The following is a 19,798-nucleotide window of genomic DNA, read 5'->3' on the forward strand; positions in this document are numbered from 1 at the left end:
TGCATTGGCAATATATTTTAATAATTTTCAGTACTTTCCTGCTTAGAAGCCCATATGAATGTATCCACTTGAGTTCAGCCATGAGTTAACAAGAGTTTGTCTGCATCCATATACAGGGAGTTACAAAAAGGTACGGCCAAATTTTCAGGAAACATTCCTCACGAAGAAAGAAAATATGTTATGTGGACATGTGTCCGGAAACGCTTACTTTCCATGTTAGAGCTCATTTTATTACTTCTCTTCAAATCACATTAATCATGGAATGGAAACACACAGCATAAGAACGTACCCGCACGACTTCAAAGACTTTGTTACAGGAAATGTTCAAAATGTTCTCCGTTAGCGAGGATACATGCATCCACCCTCCGTCGCATGGAATCCCTGATGCGCTGATGCAGCCCTGGAGAATGGCGTATTGTATCACAGCCGTCCACACTACGAGCACGAACAGTCTCTACATTTGGTACCGGGGTTGCGTAGATAAGAGCTTTCAAATGCCCCCATAAATGAAAGTCAAGAGGGTTGAGGTCAGGAGAGCGTGGAGGCCATGGAATTGGTCCGTCTCTACCAATCCATCGGTCACCGAATCTGTTGTTGAGAAGCGTACGAACACTTCCACTGAAATGTGCAGGAGCTCCTTCGTGCATGAACCACATGTTGTGTCGTACTTGTAAAGGCACATGTTCTAGCAGCACAGGTAGAGTATCCCGTATGAAATCATGATAACGTGCTCCATTGAGCGTAGGTGGAAGAACATGGGGCCCAATCAAGACATCACCAACAATGCCTGTCCAAACGTCCACAGAGCAATGAGTCGCATGTCAACACAAGCACCGAAGTCAACATTACCTTCCATCAATTGGGCCAACTGGCGGTGAATCGGGGAAGTACAGTACATACTGACGAAACTAAAATGAGCTCTAACATGGAAAATAAGCGTTTCCGGACACATGTCCACATAACATATTTTCTTTATTTGTGTGTGAGGAATGTTTCCTGGAAGTTTGGCCGCACCTTTTTGTAACACCCTGTATATCGAACTTGACTGTGGGAGCATACTGGAGCTACCCAGTAGGAACACCATCTAAACAAAATATCCAGACACTCTTACGTAATGCGGACTTGAGCACTTGACGTCTCGACAGGTGGATCCGACGGTATAACAGGAGGCGGGAGGTATTTTGGTATTAGTGGGGAAGCAATAATAACAGAATGTGTCAGACAGAAGAACTCAGTGACTTAGAACGTGGACTAGTCGTTGGATGTCACCCGAGTAACAAATCCATCGAGGACATTTCAACCCTTCTACAACCCTCCAAATCGACTGTAGTGATGTGACTGTGAAGTGGAAATGCAAAAGAGCAGCTAGCGATAAACTAAGACCGAATAGAACTCGTGTACTGATGGGCAGGAACCGCCGAGCACAGTGGAAAGTTGTTATGAAAAATCGCATAAAATCATCTGAAGGGATCATTCGCGAGTTCCAAAGTGCCATCAACAGTCCAGCTAACCAGTGTATGTGCGTAGGGAGTTAAAAAGGAAGGGGTACAGTGGCCAAGCAGCTGCTCATAAGCCATACATATATGTAATCAGTGCTTAACGACATCTGAAGTGGTGTATGGAGAAGGTGGTGTTGCGGTATAGAGATGTTTCTGGTGGCTAGGATGTGGTCCCCTCACTGCACTCAAGACATCTCTAAATTCATACAGGAAAATTTCGGGGATGACGACCATTCGTATCAGCTTGACAATACGACCCGTCGTAAAGCAGCAGCTGTCAGGCGGTGGTTAGTGGACAATAACATTCTTGGAGTGAACTGGCATGTCAAGAGTCCCGACCTCAGCCGAGTGGAACACCTTTGGGACGAGTTAGAATATCGACTTCGTTTCAGACTTCAGGATCCAACACCTCCACCTTCTCTTAAATCGGATCTTGAAGAAGAATGGTCTGCCATTCCTCCACACACATCCAGTAACTGCATGGAAAGTGTCCTCAGCAGAGTTCAAACCGTCATAAAGGCGAAACATGGACACACCGCATAGTAATGTCTGGGATACTTTTGGTCACATAGTATATCTGAGTCACATGCCTTCTTTTCGGTTACGCTGGAGAAAGACGCTTTTGAAAGAATGTACCAAAATCTTGGACAACGAAACCCTTCCAATCCACGAAAGCGTGAAAGGCGTCAAAACTACAATGACAATCGATTTCTGACGAGATTCCTGCCTGTCTCAACAGCTGCACAGGGAGAGAAAGATCTCTGCTGGACATGAAGCTCTCCTCCTTGCTGCCCGGATATGCAGTGTATGTACCGGAGGCTTCTTCGGCCTTTACCTGCCACGAGGGGTGTATTAACAGCATTCTGTTTCTGCCTATGTGAGAACAATTTAGCTTACATCAACTTCACACTTGTGTTGTGTGTTGTGCTTGAAAAAAGAAGGATCTGCCATATTATAGCATAGGCAGTGAAGGTCCTATCAGCGATATAAAAATATGTGAGCAATGCCACTTGATTAATTGTGTTTCACAAGTAGTCCACGGCACGTCAAGTTCCTGATAGCACAGATACCACGGCTAAGAAATTTGAATGAATGTGTAAGATTTAGCAGAGAATCTAAACGTGGAGTTATGATAGCCGAGACCAGCTGCTCCCAGAAAGCGGATGAGTGTCCATAATGAAATCATTTTAGTATGTTTAATGAACCATGTTCGCTTGATTACTTGTCTCGAGCTCAGAAGAAATGTTGCCCTTTATTCGGCGTATAAGAATCACCCTTCCCTGTGCTTAACAGTGCCCAATGAACCGCTATAGCTCTACGAGACTGAGGAAAAAGCCGTCAGTTCGCAGTGATTCTCTGCCAATCGTTTAATCAAACGACAATGTCCTTTTCGACTATCGCGCAATGCGTTATGTTTAATTATTATCGAGGAACAACTGCCAGTCTCTGCATCGACCGTTGATCCTCTGAGGGCTTACTGCATTTCACCTCCTTCAGAACTGCTGACTTTAAGTATTGTTACAGGGTAAGTGAGAGGAACTGTGCACACTGCATACACGTCAGTACAAAATAGATGAAACTCAGTGTCGGCACGTACTCTACTTGCCTCGAACAGGTCATCAGTTTACCAAGTTGAACTTAAGGCGGTATTTGAGGCGGACTCAATTTCTGTACCATCTTAGTAGAAACAGTAACTTATAGTTGAAGTTACTGTGGCGCAACACTGTCTCTATATGTCCTGGTCCATATTTACCTCGGATATTCAAACGTTTCCTTTACCCGTTATTTCTTGTTTCATGTTCAGATGATGAAGAAAAATAAGACAGGACACATTCTCATACAAAAAAACTATAAAACAGCCTTTTAATAAGTTTGCTTTAATTTACGTCTAGGGTCACAATCTTTTTGTTTAACAGATTACCGGTTTCGGTCTTTAATGACCATCATCAGATCTGTTTCACAAAAACAAAGTCCTAAGTAGCCATAGTGGCATAGTCAAATGTTAAATGCGTAATCAGCACCAGCATCGTCAAATACATATAAATCACATCACATGCACGAGTCATGTTGTCAGAAGTACTTCCGCATTTAACATTTGGCGAGGCCACTATGGCTGCAGTATATTAGGACTTTTTGTTTTTATGAAACAGATCTGATTATGGTCATTAAAGACCGAAACCGGTAACCTGTTAAACAAAAAGGTTGTGACCATAGACGTAAATGAAAGGAAACTTATTACATATACGGGTCACTGTGTTTTATCGCGACGATGTCGCAGCTTGTGAGTCTTTTAATAAGCAAGAGCATCATGACATGAAGCCCGTTATGATGAAACTCCTTCTGAGGATCGCGTGGCCTAGGCGGGTTGACTACAGGCGCACTTTACATGGAATCTATACGTTGGTACATGGACCAGGTGTTCAAGGACATCTCACTTCTCTCTTTGTGTATGTTACTGCTGAGGGACCTTTTGCATCGAAGGCAAGTAGTAAGTTGGCGCTGCTCAAGACTTTTTGACAGCAATAGCGCATGGATGTCATCCACAAGTCACGCCTCTCCAGTGGCCGTATCAGAATGTCCCAAGAATCAATATGATCTGACACAATGTTGTCTCAAAACGTACCAAAATGATCCCCTGCTCCCTCTGCATGAGTTTATGAAAGCTCTCCTCTTCCACAATGCCGAATTCTTCTTCCGATTAGACAAAAATCTCTGGTTTCTGCAAGAATAATGAGTGTCGTATCAAAATTATAGACGTTCTTCTAGCTTCTCCCTTTTCTTCGCGATTCCTCTGTATTTCTCCCAGACATCACGTCTGCAGGAAGTTTTGTAAATGTCCCTATATCGTTCAACATTGCACAGTCGTCTGTGAGACCACTGCTTGCAAATGAGACTTTGAGACAATGTGTTCCTTCCGCCTAGTAACTGTAGGTGGTCCGTTTGGCTCAGCTATTATTTGTGTAGTGTCGTTGGTCTGTCCCTCTATAATTTGCAAATCCTGTTGTCCAGCTGGTCATAACGTTTTGTATTATATCTGATGGCATGGAAGCTTTTTCTCAAGACTGCTACTCTGTTAGAGATCAGACGACTATCTGTAGTTGTACGTTGTCCCACAGTTGCGTGCGATGACCCGATGCGTGGGGCTGATCGAAGCCAGAGTGCGTGGATGGCAGTTCAGTTGCTTGAATCACCTTTATGGTTGTACTCTTGATCAGCCTAGATAGACTGTTGCGAGAGGAAAATTCATAGGGCCTGTAGGACACAGAACACCGAAATATCAGAAATGCAAAGCCTATGTTACGATACGGAAGGAGAGACCGACAGCAGCGCTCCGAGTGGCGTGGCAGTGAGCTTAGAATTCGGAACAATATGGCATGATAATGTATATTCGTACTTTGCGAAATACGAGTACTGTATGATAATATTTTTCATTTATACTTCCTGGGTGGGTCTGGTAGTCTGGTGGTAATGTGTATTTATCTGCAGGACCCAGTATTACAATTTCGAGCGTGTGGCTATTTTCAAGAGGAAATTACATCACTGTTTACCATCTTCTTGTGTGTGTTCCACTCTTTGAATTGCTATTTAAATATGTTGCCGGTTTTCTGCTTAATTTTTGCCTCATCCGTAATATTGAGTGGGATGATTTTGTTTCGTATGAAACAGAAGCAGGTTTCGTCACATGGTACTGTATGGATTCATGTCTCTTTGTTTCTGCTTACGAATACGTGTCTGCGATACTAGATATAAACGCATTGTAAGTACATTGTTCGTATTCTACGTTGTTTTTGCTCCCATCCGTTGTTCATACTCTCTGATATAATGGAAGCAACTGGAATGTTTATTGCTTCTGCTACAATGTACTGTGAAAACTTTCGTGTAACTATTGTCGCATTTTTAGCATTTGCAAGGAAGAATGCTCTAGTCACCAAGACTACAAAGCATACTCATCTACATATATATCCATACTCTTCAAGTCACTGTAAAATGCATGGCACTCAGTGGCAAGAAGCAACAGCATTCAAAGCAGAATTACATACCTACAACGTGACAAGATGTAATAAAGTTGAACACCAATACTGTCACAATCCGCTAACATGGATTCTCCATTAAATGCGACAAAGTGGGGGAAACAGATGCAAACAAAAATAACATACAACAAGAGCAATATGTTTACAATGTATTTAAATTGAGCAGTTCACACACAGTTTCCTAAGCAGTAAAAGATACAGAACACCGTGGAACGAAAGCGGCTTCTGGTTTAGGCCCATACGAAACAAAAAACAGATATGGAATCATTTATCCCGCCCAGTATTACGGATATGGGAAGATTGCAATAAGAATACGAGCAACATATTTACAGTGCAATTCAAAGAGTGCAACATCACGAGAAGTTGTAATCAGAAGCACAATGTGATGAAACCAACTTCTGCTGATTATTAAATAGATACAAATATGGAAGGCTAAAAATCAGGCAATAAGAGAGCGTGATGATGGACTGATCAACTTGCAACGCTCCAAATGTCCTGGCAACGAACCTAGATCATGTTACCGGAAGTCCGTATATGAGTTTCATCTCTGTGTTGTACCACCCAGTACACAGTATTCGTTTACTACATTGTGTTAACATTACATGTCACTTTTTGCTAGGTGTGTCTCTTTGTAATCGTGAGAGGTGGCATGAGCCCCCTCTCATATTTCTATCTTACGATTTTCGTCTCTAATTGCATGCGGTGAAAAGTTGCTATTCCTTCACACGCGGACTTCCCATGCCGCGTCTCTCGTCACCCGGGTGGTCCGATGACAGGCGGGCTTACCTGATCTGGAAAGGGTTAAGCCGACGGGTGTGAGGAAGTCGAGTGAATGCTTTGCAGACGCCGACATTGTCAAAAGACACGCCCGGAGGGGTCTGAAGTAGCGGCTGGGCTAGAGGTTCCGTTACTTCGCAGAATCTTAGCGAAAACGCTTTCTGGCGGGCTACCAGCGAGACGTGGGAATGACTTGTGTACCCAGGCAGTTGTGGCGGGAAAATTCCCGCGCTTTCTGCAAAATAGTAACTGTGATTGGCTGGCTCAGGACATAGCTCCGTGACGTAGCAAAATCAGCACAGAAATTGGCGCCAAGAATCTCCATTGGTGGAATGGTAGTGCTCCGGCAATGGAGTGGAATTTTCCGCCGGTTTTCGAGTTGCTAATTGGAACGTTTAACCATGGCCACTGTCATGGGGGCGGGAATGTTGTGTGTTCGGCCTGTATGGGTGCTCTAGGTAGTCGGCTCTCGCTTTTCGGTCGAGGACGTCGGAGCAACCAGCCATCGCCTCCGGTACGCCAGATCGTGTTCTGGCAGTTAAGAAGACAGTTTGGTAATGTATGTCCGTAGCACCGGCAGATAGGGATTTTCCTAGGTGATAATCAGAGCTCAGCAGAGTGCGCCTGTTCGTCTTTTTCTAGCTTTGTTCTGTCTTGATTAGCAGCAATTAATGTTGGGTTAGCTGTGTGTCTCTCTTAAGATTTGAGTGGCAAGGAATTGGCTCCACATACCACTTCGTCATAAACCTCACAATCTAGTTTAGGGACAACTTCACCTTCACAGCGTTTGTTTGTGTATCCAATTTGAGCCAATTTAATGTATTATAAATGTTTCATGTGTTTTTGTTTATTATTTTGTGTTTAGTCTTAATAAATCATATTGTTATTTTGGACAGAACTTTCATTCTGTTAATCGGTAGAGCAACCCTATCATTCCTAACTACGTTAATGAAATCTTCCTTTATTTAACTTATTTATCAAATTAAATTATTGCAGGTGCCAAACTCTTTTCTACTCCACTTGCAGGGTTGATTACAGTCAGTTCGCGTGTATTTTTTAATCCTTGTGTAACAGCAAAAGTCGGAGTTAGAATAGGGGGGGGGGGGGGCTTAGAGCATCATTTACATGTGTGGATTCTAGAATTTAGTGTTAAATACACTGCTAGCCCCGGCACCTCGCAAACGGTAATATCCACCAATAGTGTACACCATTTTACCGAAATTGATAAAGATTGGCAGGCCGTTCACCGGAGAGTATTTGACTTGATGCCACGATATGTATTACTGTTTCATGCGCTTCAATCTGAAAGTCGCAGGGTTACAGTAAGGGAAAAAAGATTATCAGCAGTTTATACAGAAACCAGGCTACAGTTATTAGAGCGCAAGAACATAAGGTGACTGGCAGCTGAGAATGGGAGTAGCCTGTACTCGACGTTATTCAAACTGTACATTGAACAAACAGCAAAGAAAATCAATAAGAAATGTAGACAGGGGTTAAAAGTTTAGGAGGAGGAAATACGAAGGCGTGCTGTAAACTAATGTCTCCGAATTTTTTGTATGAAAACTCTTAAAGCTGTTTAAATAAAGCAGTGCTTATTAACATTCTGCATTTTATTCCTCACGTCTACATATTTATTTCTCAACAGACATCCCAGTGACCAACACATTTCTCCCAGCGAGAGACCAGATTGTTCATATCATCAATGTAAAATGTTCGACTTGGTTGTCAGCGCCACAGCCTCACCTCTCCTTGCACCGCTTCATCACTATCAAAGTGAAGTAAAACCAAGGCATCGGATTGTTGCAGATGTCGCAGCTCTCGTGTCAGGTCTGGCGTTGTCAGTGTGAAGGTGACGGTGAGCCATGTGTGGACGAAGTATTCGATCTGTGCTTTCAGTTGTCTGAATCGACATAGTCACGTTACACACCACCATGTTATACGCCCGATGTTCTCTGGCGACCGATGGTTGCAACTTGCGTCAGTGAAGCGGGCCAAGTCAAATCAGTAATATGCATGAAGTGCTATACTTCAAACGATATTCAGAACAGAAAAAAAATTGGAGGCATTACTTTTCAGCGCGCCCTCGTAAAAACGTTGAGGATTGCCGATGACATTGTACTTCTGACAGACACGGGAAAAGGATGTGGATGATTATTGAGAAGAATCGATAAAGTCTCGAAAATAAATTTAAAATGAATACCAAAAAAGTAAAACAAGGGTAATGGAATTTAGTCGAATTGAATCAGATGATGCTGAGGTAATTAGGAAATTAATTAGGGAGAAGTGAAATTCATAACGCAACTGCACTAAAATAACAGAAAATTTCATAGGAGATATCGTGAGGCATCAAGGTATAATCCGTTTCTGTAATGAAGGGAGGTCGGAGTTAATGAAATGAAGTCTTTTGTCCCAGGGACATGTTAAGTCTCAACTTCATCTATGACAATGAATACAGGGTGATGAAGTCAATTAATCCCGTTCTTGATCCATATTTTAATCCAGTGTTTCGGCCTGGTGTCGGACATCCTTTCTGCCGGCGTATTGCAGCAGTTCGACGTGGCATGGACTTAACAAGTCGTTGGAAGTCCCCTGCAGAAATATTGAGCCATGCTACCTCTACAGTCATCCATAAATGCGAAAGGGTCACCTGTGCAGGATTTTGTGCACAAACTAACTTCTCATTATGTCCCATAAATGTTCAATGGGGTTCATGTCGCATGGTCTGGTGGCCAAATGATTCGCTCGAATTGTCCAGAATGTTCTTCAAACCAATCGTAATTTGGGAACATGAATGTCTGCAGATGGTCTCCAAATAGCCAAACAGCCATTTCCAGTCAACGATCGGTTCAACTGGAACAGAGGAACCAATCTGTTTCATGCAAACACAGTTCAAGCCATTACGGAGCCACCACCAGTTTTCACAATGCCTTCTTGAGAACTCGGGTCCATGGCTTCGTGGAGTCTGCGCCACACTCGTACCCTACCATCAGCTCCTACCAACTGAAATCGGGACTCATCTGCAATGCCACGGTTTTGCAGTCGTCTAGGGTCAACCGGTATGATCAGGAGCCCAGGAGAGGTGCTCCAGGCGATGTCGTGCTGTTAGAAAAGCCACTCGCGTCTGTCGTCCCCTGCCATATCTCATTAACGCCAAATTTTGCCACACTTTCCTAATGGATACGTTCGTCGTACGTCCCACGTTTATATCTGCGGTTATATCAAGCAGTGTCTTGCTTGCCTGTCTGTTAGCACTGACAACTCCACGCAAACGTCGCTGCTCTCGGTCGTGAAGTGAGGTCCATGGGCCACTGCGTTGACCGTGGAGAGAGGCAAAGCCAGAAATTTAGCTTTCTCGCGATTCTCTTGACATTTTGAATCTCCGGATACTGCATTTCCTACCGTTTTCTGAAATGTTATGTCCCATACGTTCAGCTCCAAGTACTGTTCCGCGTTCAAAGTCGGTTGATTCCAGTCGTGCGGCAATAATCACGCCGAAAACCTTTTCATAAGAATTATACTACTGGCCATTAAAATTGCTACACCAAGGAGAAAGCCGGCCGCGGTGGTCTAGCGGTTCTAGGCGCTCAGTCCGGAACCGCGCGACTACTACGGTCGCAGGATCGAATCCTGCCTCGGGCATGGATGTGTATGATGTCCATAGGTTAGTTAGGTTTAAGTAGTTCTAAGTTCTAGGGGACTGATGACCACAGATGTTAAGTCCCATAGTGCTCAGGGCCATTTGAACCATTTGAACCAAGGAGAAATGCAGTAGATAAACGGGTATTCATGGGACAAATATATTATACTAGAACTGACATGTGATTACATTTTCACGCAATTTGGGTGCATAGATCCTAAGAAATCAGTACCCGGAGCAACCACCTCTGGCCGTAATAACGGCCTTCATACGCCTGGGCATTGAGTCAGACAGAGCATGGATGGTGTGTACAGGTACAGCTGCCTATGCATCTTCAACACGATACTACAGTTCATCAAGAGTAGTGACTGGCGCATTGTGACGAGCCAGTTGATCGGCCATCATTGACCAGACGGTTGCAATTGGTGAGAAATCTGGAGAATGTGCTGGCCAGGGCAGGAGTCGAGCATTTTCTGTAGACAGAAAGGCCCGTACAGGACCTGCAGCATCCGATCGTGCGTTATCGTGCTGAAATGTAGGGTTTCGCAGCGATCGAATGAACGGTAGACCCACGCGTCGTAACACATCTGAAATGTAACGTCCACTATTCAAAGTGGCGTCAATGTGAACAAGAGGTGACCGAGACGTGTAACCAATGGCACCCCATACCATCACGCCGGGTGATACGTCAGTATGGCGATGACGAATACACGCTTCCAATGTGCGTTCACCGCCATGTCGCCAAACACGGATGCGACCATCATGATGCTGCAAACAGAACCTGCATTCATCCGAAAAAATGACGTTTTCCCATTCGTGCACCCAGGTTCGTCGTTGAGTACACCATCGCAGGCGCTCCTGTCTGTGATGCAGCGTCAAGGGTAACCACAGCCATGGTCTCCGAGCCGACAGTCCATGCTGCTGCAAACGTCGTGCAACTGTTCGTGTAGATGGTTGTTGTCTTGCAAATGTCCTCATCTCTTGACTCAGGGATCGAGACGTGGCTGCACGATCCGTTACAGCCATGCGGATAACATACCTGTCATCTCGACTGCTTGTAATACGAGGCCGTTGGCGTTCCATATTACCCTTCTGAACCCACCGATTCCATATTCTGCTAACAGTCATTGGATCTCGACCAACGCGAGCAGCAATGTAGCGATAGGATAAGCCGCAATCGCGATAGGCTACAATCCGACCTTTATCAAAGTCGGAAACGTGATGGTACGAATTTCACCTGTTTACACGAGTCATCGCAGCAACGTTTCACCAGGCAACGCCGGTCAACTGCTGTTTGTGTTGAGGAATCGGTTGGAAACTTTCCTCATGTCAGTACGTTGTAGGTGTCGCCACCGGCGCCAACCTTGTGTGAACGCTCTGAAAAGCTGATCATTTGCATATCACAGCATCTTCTTCCTGTCGGTTAAATTTCGCGTCTGTAGCACGTCATCTTTGTGGTGTAGCAATTTTAATGGCCAGTAGTGTACCTGAGCCCAAATGACAGCTTGGTCAATGCACTGCCCTTTTATACCTAGTGTATGCGATACCACCGCCATCTGTATATGTACATATCACTATCCCGTGATATTTATTACCTCAAGGTATGTTTCGGTAGCTACAACGATATGAACAGGCTAGCACAGAATAAATTAGCATGGGAAGCTGGCTCAGACTAGTCTTAGGATTGAGGACCAGAACGAAAACTGCAATTCATGCTAATGAATACTGTTGTCTGTGGCATAAATATTGCTTTCTGGTGGAGATCTTTCCGCGATGTTGGGTTTTTCCTGCGTGGAAGCAGTAAGGTCTAGCTTAACAGTAACACCTATCGGTCCACGGAACAAAGAATTCGTGGCGGAGCTGGAGTGTGGTCAGCGTGCTGCCCCGCTAGCAGCCGGTGTGGCAGGGGCGGGTAAAAAGACGAGGCCGGCATTTCTTGCGGCTGGGCCGCATCGAGGTGAGCCGCGGAACTGAAGCGTCCCGTGGCCGCGCTGGGCAGTTGGCGGCGACCGGCAAGTACTCGTATCCCGGTTACGCGCGCCGCCGTAACAACCGCCCAGTCGCGAGGGCGACGACCCCGCCAGCTGGTCGTGTTGTGTAAACACGGCGCGGTGCACGGCCTCTCCGGAAATTACAGCCAGCGCAGCACTAACAACGACCGCTGCTTTACTGCCGACTCGTCCTGTCTTTATGCAACAGCAGGCATCCGCGGTTACCGCCGAGACGACGGTGGCGAAGATAATAAGGTTTTGGGCCCTCGAAACCGTGGAGTTTAACGCCCGTACTAAAATAGATAAGTACGGCCAAACGACGACTGGAAGGTAAGATTTTCCACCATACAGATTGTAAAAATGTTTCAAATGGCTCTGAGCACTATGCGACTTAACTTTTGAGGTCATCAGTCGCCTAGAACTTAGAACTAATGAAACCTAACTAACCTAAGGACATCATACACATCCATGCCAGAGGCAGGATTCGAACCTGCGACCGTAGCGGTCGCTCGGCTCCAGGCTGTAGCGCCTAGAACCGCACGGCCACTGCGGGCGGCATACAGCTTGTAAAACGTCTTCTCAAACACATACGAAGGAGCGAAGTGTGCTGAAATCAAACGCTTAACGAAGTTTGTACCTTATAACTAGAAAGCTTTTGCATAAAGGGGCGTTCAAAATGTTTTCGTTCGAACGCCGTACAGTCCATAAGGGGTGTGCAATCAGGTAAAATCACCGTGAATACTGAGGCAATCATCTCATCGTCGCTCTAGGTTGAAGATACCCGTTTGATAAAACGCTGTGTCCTGCTATGTGATGAAGCATGTAAATGCTTGCTTCATATCCTCCACCGACAGGAGTCTCCGATCTTTCGAGGCCTTTTTTATGGGACAAAGGCTTGATAACTATAGGGTGGGGACCCGTGTGTCTCCCGCGTAAGTTGACGTATTTTCTGCGTTACGATCTTTGTGATATGGGAACGTGCGCTATCATGGAGCAGGGGCACCTACCGTCCACAACGGTGGTTTTTGACGGACATGCAGTTCCAAACACACTCTTCGTTGTCCGATGGGTGTGTACCAGTGTTTTTCTCCGGCTGCTAAGAAAAGAATAACAGCACGTTGGTCCTGTTTGGACGCATTTGGTAAACACGTCGCCATTGTTCACATTTCCGCCTGTGCTGCAAGCGCGTTGGCAAGCCACGAATGCCACACTAATTACTTGCCTCTATGTCGCTGCTCACGTACCGGTATCGGAGTCGCGCTACGTTGCTAACATACACTGCAGTAACGCCTTCAAACCCGAAACTTTTTGATCGCCCCTTGTAGATGTTTTTAGGCTTCAGCGAGCACAACTCGCTTTTATTGAAGACACGCAGACACGCACAGTATATAGCGCATAGTATATAAGATATTTTTCACTATCAAATGTTTTATTGTGCAGGTGGGCCTTCAGACCACCGAAGAGGAAAAATCAGATGGACCCAAGTCCGGACTGTAGGGAGGATGAGGAACAATTTTCCTGATATTCTACTGCGTCATAAGGGCTGCATGGGGTTTGGCATTGTCATGGTGTAGTCTGATGAGCTGACCCTGAAGCTGTGGTCTGTGGGTCTTGATGGCACGTCGCAGCTTGTCCAATGACAAACAGTAACGGTCCGGTTAATTGTGGAGCCACGTTCGAAAAAGTCAATGAAAATGACACCACAGTAATGCCAGAAGAAAGAGGCCATCAGCTTTCGGCCAGCTGTTTGTGAAAATCTTGGTTTCTTCTTCCGAGGGGAACCCGGATGACGCCACTCCATGGATTGGGTTTTGCTCTCATCTTCGGGAAAAAATAATGATGTTTCGTCCTAGGTAATGACGCCGTCAAAACACTGCTTCCACTCTTCAGTAAAGGTCTTCATGAGACCCTTACACACATTCTTCCTCATCGTTTTCATTTCTCTTGTCAGTAATCTAGGCACCCTACGTGTACAGATTTTTCTGCACCCTAGTGACTGTACCAGTGATACCACACTACCTAATGACGAACGAGTCATTCCTGCAAGCTATCGTGTTGTCATGCAGCTGCAATTTTGGATGATGTGGTCAATGGTCTCCTTATTCACATCACTCACTGCCGTCCATGGTCTACCGCATCGTGTATTGCCCAGTAGAGAGAAATCACCTACTTTGAACCTCTGAAACCACCACTGGATACTGCTACGATCCGCTGTATCCTCCCCCTAAACAGGGAGCAACTTCCTGTGAATAGATGTGGCAGAGTTATCGCCGGTCTTGAGGAACTCCATCACCGACCGTTGTCGCAACCTGACACCTACTTCACGGTCAACTATGGCTCACCTGTAAATAAAAGAAAATACTTTTATACATCAACTTATAGCTAAATGTTCCAAGTATGTTCACAAAAAGTTATAGATGACCGTGCAAAACTGTTTGAACGCCCTTTGTACTTGAAGGGACTGTCTACTAGATGGGGGCAAGACAGCCGCACTTTTTCTATTAAATTGTTCGTTTGTTGCTTCTGAAGTACCGAGATTTTTATTCTATGGTGCGAAGTCCTAATAATTGCGTCAGGGAGTAGCTCTGCATTTATTTGTGATGAAAATATATTTGTCTAAATGATGGAGGGAACCCATGAAGAACTTATATTTGGATGTCTGTACAGGCATACGAACGCTGTATGTATCGCCTTAACAACTAAGGGATTATTCGAATGGGGTTACGTGGTAGTTCTGGAGGTGGGTGGGGCTAGGAGGACTGTAAAACGGCGAATTTTGTGTTCAAGCTATCTTAGGACACAACGGTCAATGTCTTTAGGTATAAATAGGTACAAACGTACCGTGGCGGCAGGCTGTAGAGATGGTTAGTCGGGACATGATGGGTATTTTTCTGCTCGATGTGGAGGCACTTATATAACTTCTGGAGTATCTGTACAAATTATGAAAGGATTGGAAACTTAATCTGATGGATAGGGATGATTCTATGGGTGAGTAGACGGAAACAAATTCAAATATTTAAATATGATGATGAAATTTTGAAGGAAAAAACGCAAACAACATTAGTAACAGTATGAAAAGATACGATGGGTGTTTTATAGATGTAATGGATGACGAAACGTCATAATTACCTTAGTTTGCAGAGGACTTTGCAACTAGTTTCAAGTCAGTTTTACAGGCAAGAATTAACATTAGAAAAGAAAAAAGGAAAAAGAACATCCATTCTGGATTCAGTGCCTGTGCTAATCACTGATAGGACTTAATGGTATTCTCCTTCCCTTTGTTACTGCTGTGTCAACTGATGGATTGCTAAATGTTTTGTTTCCGTGCTTGATCGCAGCTCTGTGTTTCCGGAAGCTACCATGTAGAGCTGTAGACAGTGCAGTGGCTTATTTAACCTATTGCAGAACCCCAGAAGATCTAATTTCTCTAAAATTGAAAAGCGGGTAAATGAGCACTTATCCACTAGTGCGTGTTAGTGCGAAACTGCTGTTCATTCCATTAAGCACAACGTGTTCAAAGAACGAGTCTCTTTGTTACTTGGTTAATATCCATTACAGCGAGAAATCATACCTTTCAGACCTAATGTCTGCCTTAGGAGCTCGAAAGTTACAATCGTTTCTGGAAACACTTTATGTTTATAGCGATCAGTCCTAACAGAAAGGTTCTTTTCACATGGACAACTAACAATGACAAATGCGTAGCTTGCGGCCTTCGTGATGTGAATAATCAGTCTGTATGTTACGTATGGAATCTTTATTACTTCATAGACAAACAGTACTTAACAAAAACAACCTGAAAAATATAAAAACGTTGCTACAAACAACTACACAAAATTTGTGACATCTTAACACATAGGAATATTTTTGTACTGCAAGAGTCTTCCATCGACATTTGTGCAATCTGATTTGTGGTATTCCAACAAATATTTGACGAAATTTCAAGGGCCACAATATACAACGCATTTCATGGCCTACGGAGGGCGTACAGTGTGTCATCGGACAGTCCTTCTACTGGTGACCACTAGTGAATACCGGAAGTGTGTTACAGCAACTGTATCCCACAGCCCTCGAGTGGATACGCACTGCATAGTCATTGGCGTTGGAGATGAATGACACAGCACTGCATATACACTGATGCACCAAAGAAACTGATATTGGCATGCGTATTCAATTACAGAGATACTGCGTTGCGTTCGGCAATTTTTATGTAAGACAAGTGTCTGGCGCAGTTGTTACATCGGTTACTGCTGCTACAATGGTAGTTTATCAAGATTTAAGTGAGTTCGAACGCGGTGTTATAGTTGGCGCACGAGCGATGGGACTCAGCACTATGAGGTAGCGATGAAGTGGAGATTTTCCCGTAAGACCATTTCACGAATGTACCGTGAATATCAGGAATCCTGTGAAACATCAAATCTCCGCCATCATTGTGGTCGGAAAAAGATGCTGCAAGAATGGGACCAACGACGAATGAAGAGAATCATTCGACGTGACAGAATGCAACCCTTCCGCAAATTCCTGCAGATTTTAACGCTGGGCCATCAACAAGAGTCAGCGTGCGAACCATTCAACGAAACATCAGCGATATGGGCTTTCGGGTCTGAAGGCCACTCGCGTACCCTTGATGACTGAACGACCAAAGCTTTACACCTTGCCTGGGCCCGTCAACTCCGACATGGGACTGTTGATGACAAAAAACATGTTGCCTGGTCGAATGAGTCTCGTTTCAAACTGTAGCGAGCGGATGGTCTTTACGGGTTTGGAGACAACATCATGAATCCATGGAGCCTGCATGTCAGCAGGGTGCTGTTCAAGCTGGTGAAGTCTGTAGTGGTGTGGGGGCGTGTGCAGTTCGAGTGATCTGGAACCCCTCCATATGTCTAGGTATGACTCTGACAGGTGACACGTACGTAAGCATCCTGTCCGATCACCTGAATCCAGTCATGTCCATTGTGCGCTCCGACGGACTTGAGCAATTCCAGCAGGATAATGCGACAACCCACCCGTCCAGAATTGCTACAGACTGACTCCAGGAACAGTCATCTGTTTAAACAAATCCGCTGGCCACCAAACTCCCCAGACATGAACATTATTGAGCACATCTGGGATGCTTTGCAACGTGGTGTTCAGAAGAAATCTCCAACCCCTCGTACTCTTACGGATTTGTGGACAGCTCTGCAGGATTCATGGTGTCAATCCCCTCCAGCACTACTTCAGACGTAAGTCGAGTCCATGCTACGTCGCGTTGCGGCACTTCTGCGTACTCGAGGGGCTCCTACACCATATTAAGCAGGTGTACCAGTTTCCTTATGTCTTCAGTGTAAAATTTATTTTCTGAAGTAAAGAAAGATCGGGTAAATAGTTTTATAAACAATTAACGTTCAGAAGATGTAACATTCATCAATTTTGTAATCTAATATTTGAGTAATAAGTACAGTGCAGAAGAAAATACATGGGGTACGCAATATTTTGCACGATTTATTAATTTCTGTCAGCGCACTTCTTCATATCACTTACCTTTGATATGTTTCAAAACCTATTCCGGAGATTTGTGTGTTAATGGTACATGAGTGTGGATCACCAGTTAGGAACACTGAAAGCATTTGCTCCCAAAAAAAGAAAAAAATGCTCGCTGAACTATCGCGTGCACGAGATAGGCGTACTGAACGCATAAATAATTCCATTCGGTGGGTATATAGGATAAAAAATACAATAGAGGCCAGAAGTTAAGCTTAATCATGAAAAGATGACGTATTGCTTTCACAAGATGTGGGAAGGATTACTGAAGAAGCTACAGCCTAATTTAATAAGCTACGGCGTACAACAGCACCCGAAAGATAATGTTAGAAACGCTGTGATAGCTAAGATACACTTTTGTAAGAAAATAGCAGGGAAACCTGATAATAGAGGATATGGCTACACATGGTGCACAGAGACGTGGCGTACTCTCTACGAATGCTTCAAGAGCTCTCTTGTCAGTCGATCCCATTCCTCAGGGAAAGAGGTGCGGAAGCCTTGAAGCGACTGAATGCAATTAGCCTCCCTAATGTATCTCCATGCGACAGGTAACTTCAAGAAATTCATCCAGCAGAGCAGCTCGGTGCGGGCGGGTGTTATCGTCCACAAAGAGGATGTCTGGACCAGCTGCGCCTCTGATAAGGCGAATATGTGGTAGCAGTACCTATCCCTCCGACCACCAACGAAGATGTACAGCTCCATACGACCACTCATCATTATGCCGACTCACACCATTACGCCACACTACTAAAAAGGTTTCTTCCCACGATGTTCCTGGGGCTATATCGACAACCATGTCTTCTCCGGAGTAATGAGCGCTGAGAATCATTTTCCAAACTGAAATGGGATCCATATATGAAGAACACATTGCTAGATTCATTCATGGTCCAATTTTGTGTTCCCGACTCCACAATACACGAGCATGTATTTGTGCTGGAGTGAGCGGGATGCACAAGGCCGTACGTCTGGCAAACAGAACAGCTGTTCAAAAACTCTGATACCCAGATTGCCGGGAAGCAGCATCTGCGTATTGAGGTCGCTGCAAGGTCTGCAGCCAGTTGTCTTGCAGATATACTCCGATTTCGTCGGGCTGATATCGGTCTTGCTATGGGGTGATTAATCTCGGTCGACTTTGTACTAGCCTACACCGAACACCTCCTGTGTCTCGAAATGGTCGCCAAAGCCTCGAAATGACACTCTGTGGCATTTCCAAGGACAGTGAGTCTTTTATCTACGTCTGGCTTGCTTCCCGGCTGCCAAGTATTCTACCCTGAGAAACAAGGTCTAAATGGCGTCTTTCTCGCATTACGTTGTCAGCTTCAGCAAGACACTACATCCTGCTCACTATGAACGGACAAAGAAAGCTGAGAGATGTGTGATGTTATGCGTTAATTGTGTTCACCTTTCGCTTTACACCAGACAGAGCGAACGAGAAGCGCTTGTAGGTAAATATTTACAGTGATTTTTTGTTCTCTTAAAAGATATAACTGCCATTTGACGGTACAACAGGTGTTTTTCCACAATCTAGATTCGCCCTTAGGCCATTATCAAGTTCAAATGGTTCAAATGGCTCTGAGCACTATGGGACTTAACATCGGAGGTCATCAGTCCCCTAGAACTTAGAACTACTTAAACCTAACGACATCACACACATCCATGCCCAAGTCAGAATTCGAACCTGCGACCGTAGCAGTCGCTCGGTTGCAGACTGAAGCGCCTAGAACCGCTCGGCCACTCCGGTCGGTCATTATCAAGTTTTACAAGAATTAAGAATCATTATACTTCTTCTTTTAAAAGATATAACCGCCACTTGGCTGTATAACAGGTTTTATTCCACAAGTATTAAAAATCATTAGACTTGAGTAGAACACAAGTCATCGTCAAATATGTACATTTTGACAAATGTAAATGTGACAAAATTTGTGTAGTAGGCTAATTTACTGATAGTTAGTACAACCTGTTCACTCGATATGATTTCGGAACACAATAGATAATTTCGCTACGCTGAGTCAAGTAGTTGCTTAGACACAGTGTAACAAAGTTTAAACCTGTGACTTGGTTATCTGTTACATTTTACACCCGTATGAAGTGAATACGTTATGCTAATCCAGTAAATTAGCCTATTACACTAATGTTATCGCATTTTGATTTGACATAATTGGTATATAACAGAAGATACATATTTGACGATACCTACCGCTAATTCCTGTCACTTAGCGCGAAGTGGGATCGCTATTAGCCACCTTAAGCATATCTCCGTCCGGTCAGAACCCCTGCTCCCTGACCCTACCGAACACCTTTTCCTCAGCGTCTTTTACCCCATCCCCATCTCCACCCACTCTCTCA

Source organism: Schistocerca americana, chromosome 1, assembly GCF_021461395.2.
Source record: "Schistocerca americana isolate TAMUIC-IGC-003095 chromosome 1, iqSchAmer2.1, whole genome shotgun sequence".
Lineage (NCBI taxonomy): Eukaryota > Metazoa > Arthropoda > Insecta > Orthoptera > Acrididae > Schistocerca > Schistocerca americana.